General features: G+C 40.1%; 1 long non-coding RNA gene across 1 annotated transcript in view; it reads right to left on the reverse strand.

Moving 5' to 3' along the window:
- LOC117282978 overlaps positions 1–22,710 on the reverse strand; it is a 246,024-nt gene that overhangs the window by 77,789 nt on the left and 145,525 nt on the right. The window contains exon 3 of the long non-coding RNA XR_004513960.1: positions 183–291. This is a non-coding gene — a long non-coding RNA (uncharacterized LOC117282978). The remainder of the gene's footprint in view (positions 1–182; positions 292–22,710) is intronic.

Below are 22,710 nucleotides of genomic sequence, written 5' to 3' on the forward strand. Positions count from 1 at the left end.
CTCTCTCAAATTTCAATATATATATATATATTTAACGAAATACTTTATATTGGCAAGAAACATTTCGATGTAAAGAACTCAGAACAGAAAGTCACTGGCATGTTCTAGGTCACGCCAACGTCAGTGCAACCAATAAATTGTATAGCCTCTCAGATGTTACAGATGTTGAGCAAGTGACTCACCGGATCAGCATGGCGGAACTGGGTCCCTGGGCACCTTGTCTGAGCGTAATGCAAACTCAGCGTCGTGCAAGTGGCTACGATTTGTGAATGTTTTGGCACGTTTCGCCCGCTGCAGACATGGACAAAACGAAACAAATTACAAAGAGTTTAAAAAGTAATTCAGAACATAATATATAACAAATATATTGTTCATAGAAAGAATGCAATAAACAAAACACACAAAATGAGTTACAAATATTACCTAGGATGATTGATGAATCATTAATTGGTAAAAAAAAACATGGAATGAATTGGTCGTGGCTGATTTCAAGATATTATCTCAGCATGAGATTGGGGGTGGGGACAGCGCAGAAAGAAGAAAACCTTGTCATGATAGTCTGCGTCAGGAATAAAATTCAGAAACCCCACCGTCTAAGACAAGCTGCTCTTTCTACACGTATATGATAAGTGAAATCAAATGTGATAGCTTATAAGTGGTCTGTTTTGGATTAATCAATCGCATAAATTAAAAGTTAAATAACTCGATTCTAGCATAAATAAAGTTGGGAATGTGTTCCAAATCCCACAGAAAATAGATAGAATCTGAATAATATTTTTAAACCCTGCAATTCTCCTCGTGTCTGTCATAATCTTCTGTGTGATGATCACATGATCAGTTGACAACTGTGCTTTAAAGACGCAAGTAGAGAACATCAATCATAGAGCTATGTCTAGCAAAATATACTAAATGCCTAAAGGGAGAGTGGAGCTAAATCTGTTAGTTTTCACCACCTCGAATTAGATTGATTCACTTTCCTGTCTGCTTTACTACGTGTATTTTCTCCTTTTAGCACAATGATACTGAAAAGCATGAGTATTACGCAGAGTACGTACATGCTGGACAACCCTGAGATCAGCAATTGGGATATGACGGAACAGAAAGTGGTACAAAGCGAATGCATTTCGACCCGGGACTTCAACAAGAGTCCTTATGTAAGATCGTATGGCACTGTCGCTAGCGTCGGCACCAGGATCAACAGCAGCAACAACAGAAGCAGTAGCAACAGCAACGACAGCAACAACAGAAACAACAACAGAAGTAGCAGCAACAACACCAACAATAGCGAGAGCGACAACAGAAACAACAGCAACAAAAGAAGTAGCAGCAACAAGAGAAGCATAGTAACAGCGACAATAGCAACAGAAGAAGTAGTAACAACAACAAACAGCAACAGAAGTAGTAGTAACAACAACAAACAGCAACAGCAGTAGCAGCAACAACACCAATAATAGCGATAGCGACAACAGCAACAACAGCAACAAAAGAAGTAGCAGCAACAAGAGAAGCATAGTAACAGCGACAATAGCAACAACACTAACAGCAACAGAAGTAGTAGTAACAACAACAGCAGCAACAGAATTAAAAGCAACACCAAAAGATCCAACACATTAAGTAAATTGTGTGTACACTGTAAACATTTATGCTTTGGTTTCAGAATGAAATATCATATAATGTGCTGATTNGCAGCAACAGAAGAAGTAGTAACAACAACAAACAGCAACAGCAGTAGCAGCAACAACACCAATAATAGCGATAGCGACAACAGCAACAACAGCAACAAAAGAAGTAGCAGCAACAGAAACAAGAGAAGCATAGTAACAGCGACAATAGCAACAACACTAACAGCAACAGAAGTAGTAGCAACAACAACAGCAGCAACAGAATTAAGAGCAACACCAAAAGATCCAACACATTAAGTAAATTGTATGTACACTGTAAAATATTTATGCTTTGGTTTCAGAATGAAATATCATATAATGTGCTGATTTTTCCTTCGCCATGAGCTGGGCAAGACAATGGTAGGCCCTAAGCATGCAAAGATGAGATAGGCCGACACTGTGTACAAGTAGAATTTTAGTCGGAAAACTTGAAAATCCCAAGATTAGTTGGAAAAAACAAACATCGTAATGCATTTCGAAGAGATACTTTGTGATGGTGCAGATTGGGTTTATATGGTTCGTAAGAGTTACTAGTAGCGGACTGATGTGAATTCGGCGATGAACCTTTTGTTCCATAAAGGGAGCGGAAATTTTTGTTTTGTTGAGTTACTATTAACTTCTAAGAAGAGGCTCTAATCAAATGAGTTAGTTGATTAGTCATTGTGCTTTTGTACGAATCCAGTCAGCCAACCAACAGGCGTAAAAACTCTTTTAACTTGAAACAAGAAGCCGGGAAACCGCTCTGCTCTGTTATATGACTTCTTAAGAAAATATAGAATTTGAAGTTTCTCTCTTCCCGGAAGCTGAGAAGGACAACAGAAAAAGGTTTCCCTTGTAAAAACAAAATGACTGACGTCATTTCTCTTCATTACCTCTCGAAGTTGAATTTTCAAAATCATAAAGTCGAAATAAGAAATGGAATATTTTAGATGAGTTTCGAATGTTGTGAAGAAACATCGACGCAGACAATGAAGCCCAAGGGGGCACTTGCCGACGCCGGCTCAGTAGGTAAACCTTAGACAAGTTTAGTTTCCCATCTTTTCTCGCGCGTGACGTCAATCTAGATGCTCTTTCATTCCGTACTTTGTTCTGAGAAAGGAAATAAATTTGTATGCAGCCTGAATCTTCTTGTAACATTTCACGGCTGTGTTTCTCGACGTTTCCCTTGTGGTGAAGCACTGTGAATGTAGCCCAGTATCTCGTAGCAACAAATCAAGCAGTGTATTTTTATGAAGTTGTACATGTAGAGTTGCATTAGGCTATTTAGACAACGAACAAAATATGCTGATGTTAATTTATTCCTGATCATAGTCCGTTATCAAGAGTTCTGTCTTCTGGAATATAACACCATATAGTCAGTTGAAAGTCAACGGACGTTTCGGAGAAACATATTTTCATCTTCAGAATTGAAATGTAAGCCAAGCAAGATACCAGCATGAATCAGGCAGCAAATTTTGTTTTTTCTTCAACCTTAAAGATTGAGGCGACATGATGTTCCGAAATGTCGGTTGACTTTCATGGAACAGTGGCGTTATATCACAGAAGATACGACTCTTCATAACCACCGCGTGAGAAATTCAAATCCCACATATTTCTGTAAGTTTATCGTTTATATAATTCTTTGTAAAAAGCATTACGCTACATAATTTTTTCAAAATACTTCATATACCTGTAAGAAAGGTATACAGGTATAAAAAGCACCACAAAAACATGGTCATTAACAAGGAGTTGTTAGAATTCTTATTTAATATTAAGGATAACCAGCCCTACTACTATTTTTATTGCTAATGTCTTATTTAGATGATGGCAAATTATAATATAAGAATAAAATGCAACTTAGCTCGTGCCCTGACGTACTTGGATCGGTGTAGGTTCTCGTACAGTGGAAACCTAGTTAAGGGAATAATTTGTATGGCTTTCTGTTATAAATGTTACATACATTATTATTATTATTTCTAAATATCTATACCTTATATTTCACAAATGTCAATAGCAAATTAGTCTTGTAATAATTAAATTATTATTATTATTATTATTACTGTCTTTTTTTTTTCTTATATGCATTAATGTGTTTTTCTCTAGTGCTTGTCTTTAATTAGTCTTTGACTTTATGTTGTGTTTGTCCGGTATGTAACTACTTTTACCTACACTGTGCTATGTCAGTAATTGGCCTTGATGCTGTTAGCTCAGGACATAGATAATAAAGAATTGAATTGAATTATTATAAAGTGTAAAGCTATCCCTGTAACAGGCCGTGAAGAACCATAGGCTTGTGAGACGTCGAGGCTCCCACATTTTCTAGACATTCGGCTCACAGATGGCGTTTAGGTTGCCAGCCGGCCGCCCTTCCTTCCTGGTACTCATTTCTCGTAGAGGCTGAGTCGACCCCAGGGCCATAGTACGGCTGGGAAGATCAAGCCAACTGAAAAAGCCAATGACCTCAACGGGAATCGAACCCCCGACCTTCCGGCTTGTAGCAGAGTGCCTCAACCAACTTATTTGTAAATAACCTATTTCTTAAGCACAGTTTTTTTTAGCCGTACATTTGTTGGGCAGAAAATTCGAATTATATATCTGTAATTCATATGCCTAAGATTACTACTTCATGCATTATGTAATTCACTGCTGTTATAACACTTTGGAAACTGTTATTACGTAACTAACGTTGTTATAACTGCAGAAAGAAATGTAAAGACGAAACAGCAGCACAGGCCGAAGAGCGAGGAACTGAAGCAGAACAAAAATTTCGCTGCTACTCTAACATTTAGGGAACTGCTGTTAAATGATTCGAGACGAAACAGAATGCGAAAATTCGCTTCACATTTCACGCAGATCACAACACAACGTTTGCCGATTGTTTAGCCATTTGTAATGACGGACATGACACTGCTCTCACTCCGACGATCATTAGGAGCTAACGGAAAATGCTAAGGTAAAGAGGGCTCTGTCGATAAGGCAGTAAGCAACAAACGAGCCCAGCATGCCAACCCATGAGTTACATTGCGTTCTCTCATTGGTTTATAAACTTATATTTCTTATGAATAGAGAGTAAGTTCTATCGAATTCGACAAAATTTTTATTATGAATAGAAACTTAATGTGTTTCGGCCGATATCGGTCATCATTAGAAGGCGATAAACACTTCAATGTATTCATGCCATTCTTATGAATTGTTGGTAGATTTCTGGTGATGGCCGATACCGGCCGAAATATGTAAAGGTTCATTCAAGACAAAAAAAGAATTGTCTTATTCGATGGAAAATACCCTTTAACTATACTTCCTGGCCTGTAGTCCTCAAGCAAACTATATCGACCGAGCGACCGCCGCTTGTCGGCGACGTTAGTGACAACTTTTGCTGCTAGAGGTTGTCATGTGGTCAGAGCAACGGATCCCCACGGCCGTTAATCTCGGTTTTCTAGACTGGAGCTGCTATTTCCTTGAAATAGCTCCTCAATTATCCTCACGAGGCTGAGTGGACCCTGTTCCAGAACCACTACTTCTCCGAAAATCTGGTAGCGCCGGGAATCGAACCGGGGACCTCTTGATTTGAATTCTATATATTAAAAATTGTGACGGTTCGAGAAAACGTTTCTTAACATTCCCTAAACTGGTCTATAAAATTAAAAAGAACTGTAGGTCAGGAGATCTGCGCAGAAAAGAAAAAAATTGTTGGTTGTGTTCTGAACTAGTTCTTCGTTTATTAAGAAACCATGGTTTACTGCGCGAACGTGTGATATATCGTAGGCTCTCTTCAGAGGGAGGCACTATACAATACATTTCCTGTACTGGGAATTTCAAGGAGAATGAAAAAGAAAATTAAGAAGAGAGCTTGAACATGGTGAGCCTTCTTGATTATATTAGTGTTAATTTAATGGGGAAAGTGCAAATACTGTTAAGAATGCTAAGGCAGAAATTCTCCTATAGGCCAGTGCAGAAATTGACCTACAATAAATAGAGTTAGCTTTAAATAGTTGTAACAATATACTACAAAATAGAAATCAGCAATAAAATTGTAATAAAATTATCCGCAGGACGAAGAAATCATTCGGCAGCGTGTTACATTTCCGAGTCTAGAAGAACAGGAATGAAAACAGAAAATGCCGTCTTCTGGGATGTGGCGCCATATAGACATTGCGTAAACCGTCAGTCTGCAGCCACTTGCTCATGCTGGTTCTTCACTCGCGAATTTTATACCCTGAAGATGGAGGCGATACGTTCCTCCGAAACATCGGTTTACAGAATATCTATACGGCGCCACATCCCAGAAGACGGCATTCTTCATAGTTACCGCAGTGAAAAATTCAAATCTTAGGAAGAGGAAATAGGTTCATTGCGCGATTATAATAAAAATACATCCTGGAAAATTACTATTATTATGCATTTAAAAACTGGATTTTTACATATAATTTTCTCACATCAAAGTCCTGCACAAACTGCAATTTCCAAGTTACTTTTACGACACCTTAATTTTGTTACGATAGCGAAACTGGGGCGGGCATATGGCTGGAATGGAAGAAATACGGAATGGGTAAGGAACCTTGGTGAGGATACACTTAAACATATAAGTTATGTGGTTTCCAAGGCAGAGAATTTTCACAATGTAGTGCTCCAAGTTATGATAGCGTGCACCAACGTTTCGGAAGAACGTTCATTCTCACGTTTCTGTCCTGAAGAAGTACTATATTCCACCCAAATTCAAACAAAGGGAGTCAAAATCAAGATTACTTTTTTGAAATGACCACTTGGGAAACAAAAATTGAAACGGAAGGATAATATTAAAATTGAGCTTAGGGAAATATACAGTGACGATAGGAGTTTCAGGGATATGCCCCTGATAGGATCCAGTGGCTCCCTTCAAAGCCATTGCGAATTCAGTTCACGGTAGAGGGCATTCTCCTGTTGCGCGTAATTAAGCTGGGAGGAGGGAGGAATCTCATAGAGTGGAGGCGCCCCGAGACAAGTCACATGCTGCCCTCGCAATTAAGAGCAGATTATCTGATTTCATGTGCGTTGCGAATTTTACGCAGGATGATAAATGATATGAGGACTTGTACCTCCCCCCCCGCCCCCAGGGTTGGAAGCGTTCTGGGACTAACAGCAATTAGAATACAATTGTTATTGTAGATCATACTATGAATCCGGGTCACGAAATTAGTCGCTTCACGGTCACGCGTGGAACGCTTTACCCTCCCTTCCCGACTCCATGTTTTCTGTGCGGTTTTGTCAGCTTCTTTCCTAAGCACGTGCTCCGAGTTATAAAAGGGCTGCTGTCATAAGATTCTAAAAAGAAATATGTGAGAAGTGGCAACGGAAATATTTGTCACGTGTACGGTAGGGTGGTACGCGTGACGAAAATAAGGGGTTCTAGTTCGGATGAGTGGATTTATTAGTACTTCGATTATAAGTTCTCTCTTAACTACAATTCCAGTCAACTACAATCAATACAACGCAATGGCTGATTTACACAATTTACAGCTCGCCGTTGCACAAGCATTAGGATTCTCAGTCTACACTGTCGTCTCCTAGCAACGGATCTGAACACTATGAACTCTTCTTCCCATTTCTTGTTCAGTGACCCTGGTACCTCGGAACTTACCCGAAAACTCTTCTGGACTCTAATCTGTAATCATCTGATTTTCACAATTCACTAAGGACATGTTCCATTCTCGTCCTTGTACTCTCTACTGCTCTGCACTAATCTAAGTCAAAGTCGCATTGCGACTGACGGTCAGTCAGTAAGTCTTTCTGTCGAGCCCTATCTGGGGCTCATGACCAGACATTTATTATTGTTTGATTATAGCGGTCTCGTTTTTGTGGGGCGCCCTGTCTAACGAGAGGACGGATCTGTCTTTTGTACGTGGTGCTGGCCCTTGCCAACGCAGTATTTCTCGAGACCGATTCCCTTGGGACTCGCGATCATATCTTACTGTCTCAGATTTGAGACTTCCCCTTTCGTCGCCTCCTAGGACTCGCAGGGTCACGGTGGAGATAAACTACAAAGGGTCTTCGTTATATAGGTCCCGCATGGACAACACAGAAAACACAAGTCACGAGATTCCTAGCCAGCGAGTTCATTGGCGCCCTGACTATTGCCTAGCAACTGGCTATAAATATTCGTCCTGTTGTTACGTGCGCGTATAACCGGGTGTCTATCGAGTCGTTGCCTGGCAATGCGTTGACATGTCACAATATTATTGAGGCTATAATTATATATCTCAGATACTGAAACAGCAACAGAAGTGAACCGGAATTAGAGCTTGAGTGAGATCAAGTCTCTAAGTATCTAAGTCACTGCTTTATGCTAAGTATGGAATCGTGATTTAAGTTAATGGGTTAAACGCCCATAATTATATCAATTATAAATTTGTAAGAGATCATGCATTATAAGTTGAGAACCTAGACCAAGCTATCACAGAAAGAGTAGCAGTGGGCAGAGAGTGTGTTCAAAGCTGCACAATCATATAACATATAGCACATATGTATAATGCACACGTATGATACCGATGGGTCAAATCATTTTATATAGAAAAATTACGGTAAATACATGACAGAATAATTGTATCTATGAATTGGATCTGAAGATGGCGCACAAATGCCGAAATATGTAGTACTACATACCAAATTCTACCTACTGGAAGTTGTGTTGTATTGACACTCATAAAATAAATATTATTTATAATTATGTTGTGTTTCTCGAAACGTTCTGTGAAATAGGTTGCAAGTCATTGAATGGTATTCATTCATGGAGCTGAGCCCTTCTTGAGAAACTGCTAATTGTGCAGTCACTCAAGAGCTTCCCAGCATTTTATGGAACCCGAAGGTTCATTATCATATTCACAAGAGCCCTCCACTGATACCTATCCTTAGCCAGATCAATATAATCCTTACCATCCCCTCCTATCCCTCTAAGATCCATTTCAATATTGTTCATCCACCTACGTCTTGGTCTTCCTAGCAGTCTCCTTCCTTCCGGCATTGAATGGTATCACAAAAAGCGACATATAAAAGAGGCAGAAATTGCTTTAATATCCGATAACAATGCCGATAACAGAGCAGATTCGCCACGATCAAGGTCATGAGCAGCAGGAGTGACAAGTTTTGGACACTTCGCATGGATCCACTCCCCACTGTATATGATAATCCTTCCATTGTAACTAGGGCTTTCGATGGTTCTCGTTCCCCCAGGCGTACGAGAAACGCTGCTGATTTTGCAGTGCTGACGACAAACGAGCTTATCTTGTAGGCAAATTTTATTTGTTAAAGTAACATCATAACACAGCTTCAAAGGACAGAGCTTCATTAGCAGAAGTGGCGTATCAAAACAGCGTTTAATTAATACACAAAATGTGTACATGAGATATATTTATTGTAGAGTGCATGTAATTCAGCAACAGTCATGATAATTTATCAATGTCATTAAGGAAATTCGGTAAAAGCTATAATTATACCAGTGAAAATGTACTGTGAGCCATGTGACCTTTGCTAGGCAACGGTTCGGTAAACACCGACTGAAAACGGGAATAGCAACAGAAGCGGAAGTCCATTTTCTAGGCGACGGTTCATTAGTTTCCTATAGGGCTACAGACCAAAATAAGAAATGTTCGGTTTGATGGCTGTTATTCGGTCATCCCGAAGTTATAAAAGAGAGTTCATTCGTAAGAGACTTCAGAAGGCAGTTCAATGGTTCAGCGTTCAGCTGTGGAGTGCAAACCAGCGGACAGCGGAAGCGGAAGCTGAAGAAGTGGTCGACTTGTAAATCAGAACCACATCCCTCACGCAGAAGGGAAGACACTCGTAGTCCAGCAGGGAATTGAGTCTACCCACCATTCGACGCTACATGCACTGAAATATCGACAGCGTCGTTAAATAAACAAAAAAATGTAAAACAACATAACGATGGATCTATACATCCACTCCCACATACGCCTTCATGGCGCAGAGCTTAATTAGTTAAGCACAGGAACAACTTCACCTTAATTTTTATGATGATATAAAATAAAAGTTAATTTAAATTTAATTTGTATACAAAAATTCTCCATCACTCCACAATTCTGTATAATAAATTTTGAGAAAATCAGCGCGTTTTTCATTTCTGTAATTATTCTCGGTGTCCTTATAATTGTTGACAACCGTGTGTGAAATCGATGTCTGATTAGAGAAATAAAGTTTATTCACATTTAAGTAACTTTATTCTTTTCAAATTCCGTAATATGTGGTTTGCACGTTCACATGTCTAGCACTCACAAGTAAATATGTGGTAAAGAATTGTTCTTCTTAAAAATTTCTGCGTGAACTTTTGTGATCAACTTATCTGATTTAGTAAAAAGCAACTTATTCTGTACACGTTAGTGAAGAAAGTGACAAATTATTGCGCTGTGTAACCGTTCTGTCTTATCGATATTCCTTCGACTGCAGTGCACCTTACCTTCTTCAGTGATCTTACACGAAACTTGGAACTGGCAGTGTACGCCTCCTCCACAGCACACACACGACCCCAAAGCCAAAGAATCCAAAATGTATTTTATCTGTAGCGACCACCTCTGTGGTCTACTGACCAGAGTTCCTGGCTACAGATCCAAAGGTCCGGGTTCGATACCTGTCACTACTAGCTTGTAGTGGGTCTGGAACGGTGTCCACTCGGCCTCGTGAGGATAATTGAGGAGCTATTTCAAGGAAATAGCTGCTCCGGTCTAGAAAACCGAAATTAAGGCCGTGGGGATTCGCTGGGCTGACCACGCGACCCTCCATCCACTACAGTTGACATTAACTTCGCTGACAAGCGGCGGTCGCTCGCGTCGGTATAGTTCGCTTGTGGACTAAAACCACGGAGTTTGTTCTTTGTTTATTTTATATATAACATTTCGAGCTCCTTTGCTGTAGATTTGTGTAATGACAAAAAAGGGACGTAGTAAGCAGTTCAACATCACCTACGCGATGAAATATTATTTAAAAATACCCAAATTAAGTTAAATAGAGCAGAACCTCTCCGTCAGCAGCCATTCTGAACAACAATCCCAACAGCATCCCAAGAGCAGACTATAGGAGAATTTTGAAATTTAATTATTCCTTGCTGAAAGTCGTTTTTCACGGATCTTAACAAGCAGGAATCTGTAAATACACTCAATAGGCAATTTTTCTTTGTTTAATTTCTAGAAAAGATCTGCAGAATGAGCAGAAACTAGAACAGCGGTTCCGAAGCCAGAATTTGTCAGTAATGAGTCGTTTGCATGTGCGCTTCGTACAAGATACGGCAAACAAACTCGTAACATGGAGGTCGTATTCCTATAAATATCGCTATATAGGGCTGCAGAACTACTCAGCGATTGTAAATACTAAAACACTAAAACAGATGAATTGTTATTTGCTCCTCAAGGATTCCGAAGGAAATAAACGTAAGTAAGTAAACATCCCCAAAGTTTTTACTGGTTGAATTGATATAACTCGTGAATTTTCCTAAATATGTTATGAACTGCATTTGTTAAAATATAAATCTCTCTCAAAGTCAATAGAAAGTCCGTCGAGTGTAACAATTTGTAGGTCACTTCTTTATCACTTCTGCCTTACATGTTTCGGTTTAAATACAACCATCATCAGAGGCACATAGTACAATCATGAAAACACTGTTGTTGTTTGAGATGTACACAGTTATGTTTGCTGCGTACTGCAGTACACAACACACATCGCATAGGAAACAGCTAACCATAAGCCATACAACCTCAAGCTGACATCTCCCATCTTCGGGATGAATTAACAAGGAGGAGTTTAACATTTTACATCAAATGTTTTAAATTTTTAAATATTTTAACATTGGGGTTTTAACTTGAGGGCAGTTTCGGATGGAATGTGAGAATTGGTAGTGCATTCAACAATCCCAGCAAGTGTTGTGCTTTTACACGTCGACATATTGTAGCAGCGTCCATGCAGCAAACATAACTGTGTACATCTCAAACAACAACAGTGTTTTCATGATTGTACTATGTGCCTCTGATGATGGTTGTATTTAAACCGAAACATGTAAGGCAGAAGTGATAAAGAAGTGACCTACAAATTGTTACACTCGACGGAATTTCTATTGACTTTGTGATTGATAGTGTAACGAACCAAAAATGAAACAATTCAAAATAATAAATCTCTCTCTCTCTCTCTTTCTCGATAGTTCTACAGCATTTTGGACATCGGAAGCTTTTTCAGTTACTTAATCTATATACAGTCGGTAGGAATCCTTGGACGGAGGATCAGAACGTCGCATGGCCACTACCTACAAGCAGAACAACACAAACACACAATAAAAGCACACACATTCATGTCACGAATTGGATTGGAACCGGCGATCCTAGTGTTCAAGTGTGCGTAAACGTTATGATGGCTTAGACCGCGGAGTCGCTGTGATCGGGAGGACATAGCTACCTTCCAAAAAGAGACTGCGCACTAGATTCATACTCTCTCATTTCGCTTGGGTACTTTATTAGTTGCTTATACGAGTAGCTGAAAATATTAAATACTCAATATCGATAATTATTTCCAGCATTTATAAAATATTTAATATTTTTACTGCAACTAATATGTAAAAAAGAGTAAAAAATCACAAAAACAAAAAAACAAACTCCTTGATCTCTATTCCGCAAGCGAATTATATCGACCGAGCGACCGCCGCTTTCGGCGAAGTTAGTGTCAACTTTTGCGGATAGAGGGTGTCAAGTGGTCAGTGAAACGGTTCCCCAATGTCGGTTAATCTCGGTTTCCTAGATTACGCTACAACGGAAGAGGACTGTACATGTGTTGCAAATGTGTTCTGTCGAAATTTGTATACGGAATTGGTCTTAATGTTCATTTATTGCAGATAACAAAAGTATTTTATCTGAACGCTTTGCACCGGAACGGGAAGTAGAGTATCCAAACCTTGTAAGGAAGAAGAAGAAGAAGAAGAATGTAACTAATTCCACTGCAGATATCACACTGTACAAAGTCAAAAGTTATTCTTTCTTCTGTTTGGCTGAATGAACACATACTGCTGAATGTGGCCATGCCACCAAGCGAGTTGGCTCAAATGTTGACACTTCTGTTTCGAACTACTAAGGTTCGCGGTTCGAATTCGGACTATGGCCCCGTCTTTCCCGAGTATCTTTGTAGTTTCACTCAATTGTTTCAGTAAAATGTCGGGTTAGTGCTTGAAATAAGACCATGGTTGCTTCCTTCTTTATTCCTCCTCGTTCATTATTCCCAGTCTTTCCAATAATTCGACGCTATGTAACAGTTACTGCATCGTCGTTAAATAAACAACTAATATGTACTTCCATATACTGCACGTTATGTTATGTTTCACGTTATTTGTACATTGTACAGTGAGGCATATTGTGGTAAACTGATTCATTTCGTTTTGATATTCATGTAAATTTTGGACTGATATGAACCAAACTGAACTCTACCGACAATTCTCACTGTCGCCTCAATAGTTAATTTATTTAAAATCCTTTAAATGGTTTCGCAGAACAAAAAATTTCGAGGACCTACGCTATGGAAACTCCTCATTGAGCATTAATTTTATGCAAGTTTTGCAAATGAAGCATAAGAACGTAATACAGACAGGAAGTAATTGGTACTTAAAGTTCCCAGCAAAAACATTCAAGACAGCCACAGCCAACAAACCAACAAAACCGTAAGTAACGTCATACATATTAAGCTATCCCTGTACCAGGCCGTGACGGCCCATAGGGTTGTGAGACGTTGAGGGTCCCACATTTTCTAGACAATCGGCTCAAAAATAGCGGTAAGGTTGTCAGCCTTACGCGCCGGCAGCGCTTTACTCCCCAGGAAATTTACGTCATACATACAGTAATTGAATATACAAATGTACCTAGCGCAGTCGGTATAGCGACTGGCTATGGGCCAAGAATTTTCTCTTCTCCAAGTCGTCCAGACCGGCTCTGGGGTCCACCGAACCTCCTATCCAACGGGTACCGGGGGCTCTTTCGCCGGGGATAAAGCGACAAGGGTGTGAAACTGACTACTAACCTCCAACTAGTGCCGAGGTCAAGAAAATATAGATCTATACACCCCCTCCCACATAAGCCTTCATGGCATAATTAAGCACAAGGACAATTTACCTTTTACCTTAAAATAAAGCTCTAACGTAACACGTCACATGATACAGATAAGGCAAGCGCGTGCAGCTAAAGGACACCCAAATAAAACGGTTGGTTAACCCACATAACCAGAAGTAATCCGAGTAGTGTCAACAAAGAAGAACGACAAGTGAATAGTAACAGACGTTGCACATACACGGCATAAAAGCAAAACTCAAAGTCAGATCCGTTACGGAGGCCTACAGTAGATGACATCCTCGAAGCCTCACAACGAAACGTCGAAAACAAATGCTAGTCTTACGACCAATCCGCATTCGGAAACTAGGTCACGTGAAAACATAATGGCTAATAGGACAGACTAACAGGATATGAACATTTCAGAAGAACCTGCTGCCTCCATTTCAAGGTAGAATAGAACCTTTATCTTCTACTCCGAAGAAGACGGCATCAGGTTCCTCAGAAGTATTGGTAAATATCTACCAAACTACACGACTTCACGTCCCAGATAATCGTAACCTTAATAATGGGTACATATTTATGGGACTTTCGTGTTCCTGTTGGGTTTGAAGCAAACAACCGTTGGCTCAAAAGAAAGTTGAAGTACGGTTTCCAATGTTATCCAGAGTCAACTACATCCATAAACATGGTCGGAAATTAGTACACGTTGAAAGCGCAATAGAAGGAAAAGTTACGACCCGCAATGCCTGAGAACAATGAGTAATGTGGGAGCTACCTATGTTACGTACACAGCATTTGAATCAGGACTTGAAACGTGTGTGAATTGTGCAGTTTAGAAGAAGAAGGACCCAACTCAGCAGACGCCAACTTCCAGAGCACTTTTCTTAACTTACATAACCGTGCCCCACTCGCTAGCCAAGACCTCTACTCCGTCCATTTCTCTCACCCTGACAACAACACTTACGAATTCAGTTGAAGAAGGGGTTTTACAAATATATGGATTTTATTAGTGCCATAGGATGGAACATCGAAAGATTTATATCTGCGGGAACGCCTCGGAGTCTGGTCTCCACAAATTGAAACGAGTTGCGGCCGATAATGGATATAGCCACTACGACTAGACGGTATGCCACATGTTGAGTTCCGTATCAGAGACCTGAAGACGCCAAGATCTGCAGTGCAATGATTACAGGATCAAGCCTAGTCTAATTGGCCACGAATTGTAAAAATCACTTGTACTTAACGGGCACAATCAGCAGAAATTATAATTAGTATAATTAAGACTATGATGAATTCTTCCATTTTTTATTGCTAGTGGGGTGGGACTAAGTCCCCTGTACTGCGGCCACTTCTGGCCTATTTTACGAGCCCCAGATGATAAGTGAGTGTGATTGTGGGGCAATTGGTGGAATGAAGATTGGCTGGGGAAACCGAAGTACTTGGAGAAAACCTGCCCCAGCGCCACTTTGTCCACCACAAATCCCACTTGACCAGAAAGGGGATCGAACCCGGGCCGCTGAGGTGGGAAGACAGCGACTAACCACTTGAGCTATGGCTCGGCCTTATTCATCCCTTAATAATAAACGCAAAATTAACTCCCATGAAACTCTTAATTTTTACTTTGTATTTACTCAAATTGTCAAGAAGTTACAACTAAACTTGTAGGCCTATACAATGAGTGAATGAGCAATCAATACAAATAGACTTAGAGAGTCTAGTGGATATAGGACGTGTGTATCATTTGTTTTCTACCATGTAAGTTCGAAACTCGTGTCACTGAAATAATTATTCAAAGAATTACACCTGAGATATGCGTAGATATTCTTGTAAGGGTCAGTCACTTTATTACAATTTTAACCAAAACTGGAATATGTCAACAAAGTTTAGTGAAACTCTTCTATATCGGTTTCATAAAAATCCGTCCAGCGGTTCTCCAATTATGTACGAGGCGTACGTATAAAGAGGGACGGATAAACTGACTGAAGGAACTCGAAAGGCGCTCCGCATATTTTCGAAAGGGCCTACAAAGGATTTATACTGGCTGCAGGTTACAGGATCACAAATATGGAGGTTATAAAGCACGAAACTTTGGACGACAGATGCAAATAGGGCAAAGGAACAAATGACGCCACAGAACATGTCAAGGGAATCCTCCCCACATGATAGAGTAGTCGGTATAGGGAATGGTTATAGGCTGGACGACCGAGGGTTCGGAGTTCGAGTTCCGGTAGGGTCAAGAATTTTCTCCACGTCTTCCAGACCGGCTCTGGGGTCCACCCAGCCTCCTATCCAATGGGTATCGGGTGCTCCTTTCCAGGGGTTAAAGCGACAGGGGCGTGAAGCTGACCACTCGCCTCCAGCTAGTGCAGAAGTCAAAGAAATATGGATCTACAGATCCACCCCCCCATACGCCTCCATGGCGTAGTACTTAATTAGTTAAGCACAGGGACAACTTTATATGTTTTTACCTTACGCTCCACGTGAACCGAGGTAAATTATGACAATGGAAGCAATAATATTGCAAAGACATTTTACAAATCATATACATATCCACCAATAGCACAACAGGAAATAATATTAAATGTAACTGAAGAATTGCCCGTTTAAATCAATGGCGAACGGAAGACATCATCACATGAATCTTGAGTATGAGGGGTGAGCCATAAAACTGGCCCTAGCACTGCGACTTTCAGTGATCTATTGTGCTTATCATATGAATCTTACTTCTTGTAAGATGGTTCCAGGGAAAGTTTTTCCTAATCTAAATAAATAGCTCAAGACTTAGGCCTATACTGGAACTATGCAGAAGAACCAATGGAAATTGGAAGTTGTTTTAATAAAGGACAATTGGCCGCGCCATAGCTCAAGCGGTTAGTCGCTGGCTCCCCATCGCGGTGGCCCGGGTTCGATTCCGCGTCTGGTCTAGTGGGATTTGTGGTGGACAAAATGGCGCTGGGGCAGGTTTTCTCGAGTACTTCGGTTTCCCCTGCCAATCTTCATTCCACTAATTGCTCCACAATCACCTCACCTATCATCTGGGGCTGGTACAATAGGCCAGAAGTGGCCGCAGTAAGTCCCACCCCACTAGCAATAAAAAATAATAAAGTACAATGTGAGTAATGCATATTCAGGTTACATTGTTATAACCATTAAAAACATTGCCTGTGTAGCACCACTAACTATGGAAGTTTCATGGAGTAGTACATAATTGTTTTTTTTTTTAATTCGCTTAGTTGGGGTGGAGTCCAGCTGGGTCCACTCGGCACGGCGGTCACTGATTGGCCTATTATACATGCCCCTAGTGATTATAATGATGATAAATTTGGTGGAATGAAGATTGGCAGGGGAAACCGAAGTACTCGGAGAAAACTCGCCCCAGCGCCATTTTGTCCACCACAAATCCCATTTTACCAGACCCGGGATCGAACCCGGGCCGCCGCTCTGGGAAGCCAGCGACTAACCGCTTGAGCTATGCAGCGACGTAAGGAGTACATAAGTAATATATTCTACACATTGCATTATTACAGCTGTATTATGTTAATGAAGTGATGATATTCTTAACAATCTTGATGGACAAATCAAAATACATGCAGGCCCCATTCTATGTAGGCCTTATGTGAAGATACAGTACATTTTCCAGTGGAAATTACGTACCACAGATGATCGAATTACGTATTTTATTTCTGAATATACTTCAAAGTAACAGGAGGCGAATACTGAAAGAGTTTATTCAAATATGCCTTATGTTATTTAGGGACATGTGGCCTCAAGTGGTCACATAAGTGCATTGCCATGCCTTTACATGCACAAACCTAACAGATGTGCACTTGATTTCAGATCGGAGGCCTCTACACGATTTTATTGAACTGGTCTATATGAATATTTTCTACGTGCGTGTTCTGAAAGAGAAAGAAACCTTCCATATTTTTATATACGAAGTCCCATACCACGGTAAATAGTAACTACACTTCACATATCCCCATCAAAATACTACCAATATTCATAAAATATATATGACACACTGAAACAAAAGACAGCCTCCACTTACGTGACCTAATACATAATTTACGTTCATGCAAGATATTAACGGTCGACAGTCCGCTGCTATGGTAACTAAAACTACCGTAACTTCAGAGTTCCTCTTACAGTTACAAAACCTGTTTTATATATGTAGAAGAACAATAGCCTGACTCGTCAACTGCATTTCCTTGCAGTCTATGTGGAACAAGACAATTGTAAGAAAACTGGGATACGGCAGTAATTACAGGTCAAGGGATCAGGTATAGGCTATTGCAGTGTTTCTCAACCTTTTCTGCCCAAGGGCCAGTAAAATGTCTGAAAAAATTCTACGGACCACTGAGTTATGTAAGCCTATTTTTTTAAACCTATGTGGTATTACCAACATTTGGGACATACTGTGACATTTATAACATAATAAATCTAAAAGCATATTTTGAATATAATGGAAACATAATTAAATTGGAAGAAGACTATTAAATGTGAATCATCATTGAACATAATTTTTAAGTTTTATTAAACAAATAAAGCATATGATATAATTAATTTTTACTTAGATCATTTAGGATAATTTAATTTCACATAAATTTCAAAGTTGTTTTCGGGTTGCTAAGTAACCCGGGAACGAATTAGAATCTACAGATTCCACACGTTGAAGTCGAAGCTCCCCTTGGACTCGATACTGTGTCTGATCCACTAATCTCCCATCTTCACAACCTATTTCCTTGGGATGAATTTTAATATCATCGTACTCATTTCCTTATTGGGGGATCAACTTCCAAATTTCAAGGAGATTTTCCCACCAGAGCTGTGAATGCCTCCAGCATCACAGATGCGTATAGATCTCCCTTGATAACGCTACGCGGCCTGCGTAAAGCGCCTAGTCCCTCCCAATCGATAGGCCAAATTCTCAGCATACAAACTTCTTGTGGAAAAGTAAGGTAAAGCTATCCCTGTAACAGGCCGCGAAGGCCCATAAGGTTGTGAGACAAGGTTTTCACATTTTCTTTAGACACTCGGCTCACAGACGGCTGTGAGGTTGTCCGCCTTAAGCGCCGGCCGCCCTTTACCCCCTCAGGAAGATTCCTGGTACTCATCTCTGTTAGAGGCTGACTCAATCCCAGGGAAGCATTAGGTAAATTAAAAAATATTCACTTCATCGGGACTCGAACCTAGGACCTTCCGGCTTGTAGCAGAGTGCCTCAACAACCTGTGCTACCACGTGACTCAACTTCTTATGATGTATGCAATTTGTTTATTTAGTTATTATTTACTTAAAGATAATTAAGGTTAATAGCGTAATTGACAGTAAGATTAATGTACGATGAATTCGAAAGGAGGTGGGAGGAAATGGTAGTGGCCTATTTGAAGGTACTATCCTCTCATCTGGCTCTTAGTGCTGAGGAAAACGATGAAAAGCCTTAGTTTTTCTTTATTGTTAGTGGGGTGGTACTAAGTCCCTGATACTGCGGCCACTTCTGGCCTATTGTACTAGCCCCAGATGATAGGTGAGGATGATTCTGAAACAATTGGTGGAATGAAGATTGGCAGGGGAAAGCTAAGTACTCGGAGAAAACCTGCCTCAGCGTCACTTTGTCCACCGCAAATCTCACTTGACCAGACACAGGATCGAACCCGGACCTCCGCGGTGGGAAGCCAGCGACTAAACGCTTGAGCTATGGCGTAGCCAAAAGCCTTAGTTAGTATAGACAGTGGCCCAGTCGAGATTTGAACTATGCATCTCTCGAATACAATCCAAGAATGTTACGGCCTGAGCCAGTTTGTTCGGTGTCTTCCTCCTTATGTCAACATACTTTGTAATGTGTTCCTCCACTCTCAATCATCATCACGACGGGCGGAATGCAGACGATATTATGTACTAAAGGAAGCAGAAGAATTGCCATAGAACAGTAAGCAGGAAGTGAGCTGAGATGTGATCCGTAGGGACCGCTTTTATCGCCGCAGTTCCACGCGTCCGAACTCTGGAAGCACCTTACATATTTATACGCACGGTACGTTTGAACTTCGGGCACTAAAATGTCTCCATCCGTATGACGAAAAGCCCTACTGTAGATGTTAATGTTGCATGATGGAACATCGCAAGGTACGGATATTAGAATTTTAATATGAAAGTCCGATATCAAATTTATGATAATATTTAATGCATCAGGTGATGACTGAATATATTTTTATATCCGAAAGTGTACTGAATTTTTCATTACAACTACACATAAATTCTACTCCGACCAAGGTGACACATTTAGAATTTCAGCCTCTTCGAATTTCAAGCTTCACACAGTTCTTGCTTGTGTTTACTGAAACATTTTTTATATTGTTGCAGGAGAGCCTGTTACATAAAGAGTAAGCTAAAAATATTAATACAAAATCCTGTTTGTGTTATTATTATTATTATTGTTGGTTTGTTTGTTTGTTTGTTTGTTTACGTGTCTGCATTAATGTGTTTTTCCTCGAGTGTTTGCCTGTAATTTGTCTTTGATTTTATGTTGTGATTGTCCATAATGTAATTACTTGTATCTACACTGTGCTGTGTCTGTAATTGGCCTTGCAGCTGTTGACTCGGCACATTAATAATAAAGAACTGAATTGAAAGAATTGAATTGAATTATTATTATGTGTATTGTCATTTCTCACCTGTATTTGCTAACTTTAATTTTTCTTGGAATTATTATTAATTTAATTCCATTATATAGACTGTCTTATTTGTACTTTGTCTTTCAGTTATATCTGTATTTCTATGTACTCGTGCCAACTTTGTTATTGGCCTTTGTGCTGTTAAGTTTGCACGTAAATAAACACGAATTGAATTGAATTATTATTATTTTACTGCAATTGTGTGTTCGCCCGATGGCAGCAAATCTTACACTGATAGAGGCAAGGAAATAATATACGTACATAAAGGGAACAATACATAAACAAAGTACGTACAACATCACGTTATCTGACTCTAGAGAAAACGATACCTTATTAGAGGAAGCACAGATTAAACTTGAAATGGAATTCTTTGCAAGACACAGCAAAGCTGAGAGGGTTGTTATGACAAAGGGCGATGCGAGACGTGCATGTTTAGGCTATGATACAGTTACTCAGTCAGTAATACAGAAACTAACCGGAAGGAACAAAACTGCAACTGATTCCACGTGCAGTCTCTCTCTCTTTCCTGTTGCTCCCACTTTGGAGCATAGGGATCCGTGAAACGCTTCGTTCACTTCAGTTTCTTAATCCTAAGGCAATCTGGAGGACTCCTTGGGCGGGGGATCAGCCCTTCGCAAATACAAACACAGGAAAAACGCAGACAAATATCCATGCCTTCAGCGGGACTGGAACTCACGATCCCAGCGTTCGAGAAAACGAATAGAATTCATGCCTTAGCGGGCCCATACACGTATGAGTCTGGCTCGCAAGTCCGACTCGGCTCGGGTTCCAATGAGCCAAACTCGTCCGTGTGTGGATCGCCACACTCATACGTGTGGTAAAATTAATCCGATCCCGGCTCCTCGCCGAGCCGGACTCGCGAACCAGACTCGTACGTGTATGGGCCGCCTAAGACTGGACGGCCAGTGTAATCGCCATTCTACCTGCTACCTTACGATACGATTTTATTCTTGGCAGGTATTTTTGTGGACTATATCGTTCAATAAAGGTCTTATTAGTCTTGGTTGACAAATTAAAACAAATCAATAACAGGTAAAATTATCCATAATTTTCACACCCTGAGGACGTGTTCTGGGGGCGAAGGTACAGCTCCAACATTCTTAAGCTCGGCATTAGATGGAGGTGGGTGGGCAACTTCACATCCCTGCCGCTTTACCTCCAGAGAAGCGGCCTCTGATACCCACAGTATACGAGGTTGGGTAAGCCCCAAACTCAGTCTGGACTTTATGGAGAGGGGAGAAACCTCTTGCCCCTACCGGGAGCCCAGTACCTCGTTCTGTGTGTCGCTTCTGCAAAGACGCATTTCCCAATGGAGTTTCAAGTCATATATATCTGTTTCCCTGTTTGTTATTATCTGATATCGAGGTGAATAATGGTATTAGTAGTACATATACACCGCAGACATTGGTATTACTTTTTGCTGAATAGGTCTGAAATTACCAGGATATTACTCAGATATGCCTTATTCTATTAATGGAGATGTGAAGAGAAGCAGTCCTATTACATACATACCCCTATAACTGTCCACTTGGGTTATCTTGACGGTTTCACATTACAGTTCTAAGACAAGATTTTACTGAACAAATTCACGTATTGATGTCCTGCTTGAATGTTCTGAAAAGAAAGATTTCAAAACCTTCAAAGCCAAGTTACATCCCATAATAAGTGCTAATTATACTTCACATAAACGCATCGAAATATTATGAATACGTACAGAATAGACACGATACCCAACACTATATAGTCTCGATACCGAAGTTATCGTTAAGTTACCCAGGAAGAAACAAATTGTACTGGAATAAAAGGCTGTTCACTCGTTCGTGACCTACTACATAATATATATATATACAAGTAATTTGTTAAAAGTCTGTGAATTCTCTTCTAACCGAAATTGGGTATTTCCAGGGATTGCACTCGCCGTTATAAAACTTTCATTTATATATACAAAAAATATTTCGATGGAAATATATAATTTCTGTTGTTGAAAATTTGAAATAACTTTAACTTTCGAGAGATGACGTGACAAGTTTCTGTCGCTGGTCTTCTTAACGCTGATCACAGTTGCCGCTCTTTCTAAAGCATGAAGTACTTTCATCCGCTCAAACACTGGGATTGTTGGTTCGAATCCTCTTCAGGTATGGATATACTCGTATGTCCGCGTTTATTCTGTGTTTGTGCTGTAGCGACCTTGCGATTGGATGATCTTTCTTCCATGGAGATCCATCAGGTGCTTCTAAGATCCATAGTCTGGCAATAATTCTGAATATGAATAGAAGAGGAGGCTTAATAATCATATTATTATTATTATTATTACTATT

This window comes from Cryptotermes secundus, unplaced genomic scaffold (assembly GCF_002891405.2).
Source record: "Cryptotermes secundus unplaced genomic scaffold, Csec_1.0 scaffold407, whole genome shotgun sequence".
Taxonomy (NCBI): Eukaryota; Metazoa; Arthropoda; class Insecta; order Blattodea; family Kalotermitidae; genus Cryptotermes; species Cryptotermes secundus.